A 4,980-nucleotide genomic window follows, 5' to 3' on the forward strand; every position below is an offset into this window, starting at 1 on the left:
AACAGATTTTGATGGATATGTAGATTTACAGACTTAAAGGGAACCATACTATTCATGTTCAAACCTCATTGGCTTACAGTAATAGGGGCCTCAGGATGGTGGTCAGCAGTTTGACCCTTCTCAATAAAGTTCACCTTCACTATAGGTTTGTTGGAGAGGCCTTATGTCTACCCCATTGTAACAGTGTCTTCTTTTTAACTTTGCTCTCAAGGTGCTCAATGATATCATCCTATCATCAAGCTTAAAGATAAATGAATAGCATAAACATAAAAGCAGTGTCAATGATAAAGTATCTACATATGTAAAGAAGATATTTAATAGCAACTGCTGATACACTGCTATACAAATGTAACTTTTAAATGAAATGAACTCACCTTTTAAAGATTTTATTCATGTTTCCTGGACAGCTGGAACATTCATTAGTGACACTCCCTAAAAATATGAGAGGATTTTTCAACACAAAAGTGTGCCAAAGAAAAAAAAAATCTATCACAAAAACACAACCCATTCTAGAGTTCTGAGTTCATACCTTTCACCACAGTAGCCGGCATGGATTTCAATAAAGCCCTTTGAAAACTGAATACATGTGACCTGAATGATTCACACTTCATTAGGCACTAAACTAATCTTCTTCAAACAGAAAGTAAAACTTAAATTACTTCAATTATATTCACTTTCTTTCTTTTTATTAAACAATTGGTCAAGCAGTGCTGCTGATGTGTTTCCTGCAGAGGTGTGTTTAATGCAACTGGGAAGCACTGAAATAGAAAACTGTGTAAACGGATGCAAACTTTTATACAATAAAAGACATCAGGACACATTCATCATCTGATATATCGTTGTCACAATCATTACATGTCTTTATATGCAGCACCAGAAGCCTTTACACAACGTTGAGAAGTTGCATTGGACATTTTCTTGAATTCCCTTGCATCAGGGGAAAGTGGAGAAGTTTCAAGCTCTTTTTGCCCCAGCACTTGATTTAAGATACCATCCTATTGGTCCCCTCTCCTTCAGCAGGTAAAACAACTAGCTTCTTTGGCTTGATCTTGGTCATTTAACTAGTGTCTTATATATCAGCCAATAACCATTCAAACTGGCCATATTTTAGAAAAATGCCAAAATAAGAGCTGGGATAGCTATTATCAAAAAAGACATGTTTGCAAAAGTAAAGAAAGGTACACACACACACACACACACACACACACACACACACACACACACACACACACACACACACACACACACACACACACACAGACACACACACACACATACATTTAGTCCTCACTGCTGCTCTTATTATTTGAGAGTTCCGGTGTTCAACTCATCAGTTCAAAGACCACATACAGTGGGCCAGACCAGTAAAACCATTACATAATAACTTACAAATAATATATAATATATAATATATATATTATAACTTTACTATAATAATCATCTATTTACTGTGAAAAATGAGTTCAATTTCAACAATATTATGTCTCACTTTTTTGTTTTCAAATGATTTTGCATAGAAGCTGCTGATTGACAACATTTTGCAAAATGTTCAACATCTGGCCATTATTGGAAAAATTCTAAAATAAGAGCTGGGACAGCTGTTGTCAAAAAGGAAAAGTGTGAAAATAGAAAATAGTGTGCTCATGTCTTTTAAACAATCTGCAGCCAAAGCTCCGTTTGTGTGTCTTTATTGTTGTCTCTGTCACTGCCATGGCAACCTCAGTGGCCATTGTTGTCTTATGTCGAGACACGTTGTAGGCCTACCGTATGTTTATTCTATAGACGGTAACTCACTGTGTCTATGAGTTCACTGTGAAGCCCCAGTGGCCTAATGGATAAGGCACTGGCCTCCTAAGCCAGGGATTGTGGGTTCGAGTCCCATCTGGGGTGTGACTTTAATAACTTTTCATATGCTAGAAGATTTGGCATTGCACTGATTTGAAATTGGAAGGACTTTGAAGAGACAGATTGCAAAGGCATTGCTCAAAATTGCAGCTTTTGCTGGCCACCAGACTGCAGAAAAACAGTGCAGTGGATTCATCTGAGCTTTACAAGAACAGCGAGGATGAACTACGACAATAAAGTTGCTCACTGGAAAACCACAACAACGAGCTGAAAGATGCTAAATAGTTCCATAGAGCTGACATCAAGTGCAAAGTTGGTGATAATTCTCTGTGGGTTCATCACTTCAGTTTTCACATACAAATAGTAGTGAATATAAACATTTTCATTGCTGTCAATTGAAGAAGGTTTCATGAGAAAATAAAATGGTTGAGAATCACTGCATTATACCTTTACCAACTAGTAAATGCACATGTATTTTAAGCTAAGGTCCAGATAACCCTATGACATCATCATGGTTATTTCATCATATGTTAATTAGGGCTGGGTATAGGGCCGGTATAAAAATGTGATATACATTTTTATACATCAGTACCAATCTAAGTACCCTAACGTGATACTGATACCAATTGAGTACTTCATGCGATACCCATCATGTGAATAAAGGCATTAAATTGCATAAAATGTCACCACTCCTCCACATCTAAATTATTTGATTTTACACAAAATATGATATTTCCATTCGCTTGCGTTGATTGGCTGTGAGCAAGTCCGTACAAATATCCATATTTTCTAGCTCTGGGTGCAAAAAGGATCGATTACAGGAATCGTTTGACTGGAGATGTTGCGATGTTACTTGGTATCGATTTATTTTGGTTGATAGTATTGAGTACCTAATGTTAATACAAGTGGTCAGCTAGTTGACTATAAAGCCACAGTAGCTAAAATGATAAGACACTAGCCTCCAGAGCTAGAGATCCTTTTTTTGATCTCTCAAAAGCCCTAACCCTAACCCTAACCCTTAAATCAGTGTAATACTCATTTAATACAGTATAGTAAACATTTTAGCATATGAAAACGTATCAAAGTGACCCAGCAGCCTTTCAAGCAGCATTAGCAGATTATAATACTACTATTGAACTCCTGTGCCTTATCCTTTAGACCACTGGGTCTTTACAGTCAACTAGTTGACCACTTCAGTGACCTCAGTTTAACAGGCAGCAATATTTAGCCCCTTATCTCCACAACGTTACCTTCAGAGATTGTTCTATTTGATTAACTTGTAGAAGACAAATGGATTAAACCCTTAAGAATTTCTTATGGGAAACACAGGTCAGAGAAAAAAGTTTTTAAAAAAAAAGTAAAAAAAGAAAAAGGTTAGCAATTACTGGTCTAATTTAGAAAGAGGCTCTATAACAGGGGTGTCCAAACTACGGCCCGCGGGCCAACTGCGGCCCGCAGTCCATTTTTAATTGGCCCGCAGGAAATTTTATAATTAGAATAGAATATGGCCCGCACTGCTTTGCATCTCAACCACCAAGTTTACTCCTGACCTTCCAGCCATCCTTGAGTCCAAAACGCAGCATCAATGCTCCCACTGAGTGCAATGCCGTTCCCGTTTTAGGTGAGTTAAAAATATATTAAACAGTATCCGTGTGTTATTAAGCATAATAACTTAAATAACAAGCTTGAAATGTACCCAGGGTTTCCCACAGCACTTTACAGTTAAGGCGGCCGCCTTAGCAACACACGCCTGCCGCCTTAACTAACGTCTTAAAAAAATAAAAAATAAAAAACAAAAATAAATATATATATATATGATCAGGGCCTGAATATCAGCGCGGAATTGCAGGTATTGCGCACAATTTAATTGATTCCCGCAAATCCAACACTTATATTCCCGCACACATTTACAGCGATGTATATTAATGTTCAACCAACGTCTGCAGCGGTGCTTACTGCAGGACGACTGGCCGGAACCGCTGTGTCCGACTGTCTGACTTCGACCCTGAACACACCTGTAGCTCTCTCTGTACCTCCCGCTAGCATAACACAGACACGCTAACCGTGATATTAAGTTTAAGGAAACAAACACAGACCGCTGGTTAAAACATAAATCTACATCATCTGAGGCAGAACCTGCTCAGAAAAACTAATGAAAACAGCGCCATGTGATGTCATCATTAACAACGTTAATCCTCAGACAGGTAACTGTGACGTTACTATAGCAACACGTTTCAGGCTTTCTCATTCAGCAGTCCTGAAGAGAGAGAGTGAGGCAGATTCAACAAAAACGTGATGCTACTGAAGCTGAATATCACTACTTAACTGTATAATACTATATAACTTGTAATTACTATAAAATATAGTTCAGAGAATAAGTTAACTATATAAGATAGACTCACTGGCCTAACCTGTGCAATCTAGTTTAATCCAATACAGCAGCTCTGCTATAAATTCTACATTTATGAAGCTTATACTACATGTTTTAACAAGAAGGTGAAAATTCTGCTTTATGTTCATTATTGAGTGATTGTGGTGTATTAGGATGCATTATATTGAATGGTGTTCTTAATATTTTGTCCATTCCATCAACATACATGAGGAGGGCAAAATATTAGGAACACCTTTCAATATAATGCACCCAAGTACACCACCACCTCTTAGTACGACCTCAGTAATAAACTAAGTGGAACTATCACATTTTTGACAATGTCAACAAAAACTAAAAATGTATAACCCCCCCTCCGTCTCACTGCTCCCCACCACCTTAACTAACACATTTTCTGTGGGAAACCCTGGTACCCATCCCATTTTCCCCTTTATGGTTCTTTCTCTGTACTGTGAATGGGATCACCATCCTGACTAAGAAGAAATCTGAGGCTGCTGTTCTGAGAATTAGCTACCAACCCTTTTTCTGAATAAATCAATAAAAATCCATTTATGGAAAGCTGTGATGACGGCTGATTTTTTTCTGTAAATATATTCAACAATATAGCAAATTTGACCAACTTTTAAAGGATTTTTCTTACTTTAATACAATAGATGTGAGGCTATATACCTCACCTCTAGTAAGTGGCCCAGCCCCTCGTATATTTTGCCGTATATGGCCCTCAGTGAAAAAAGTTTGGACACCCC

General features: G+C 37.7%; 1 non-coding gene across 1 annotated transcript; it reads left to right on the forward strand.

Moving 5' to 3' along the window:
- The first annotated feature begins 1,817 nt into the window (after positions 1-1,817).
- On the forward strand, positions 1,818-1,890 carry trnar-ccu (transfer RNA arginine (anticodon CCU)). Its single transcript has one exon. It is a non-coding gene; the product is annotated as a tRNA-Arg (tRNA).
- The last annotated feature ends 3,090 nt before the right edge of the window (positions 1,891-4,980 follow it).

This window comes from Scomber scombrus, chromosome 17, assembly GCF_963691925.1.
Source record: "Scomber scombrus chromosome 17, fScoSco1.1, whole genome shotgun sequence".
NCBI lineage: Eukaryota > Metazoa > Chordata > Actinopteri > Scombriformes > Scombridae > Scomber > Scomber scombrus.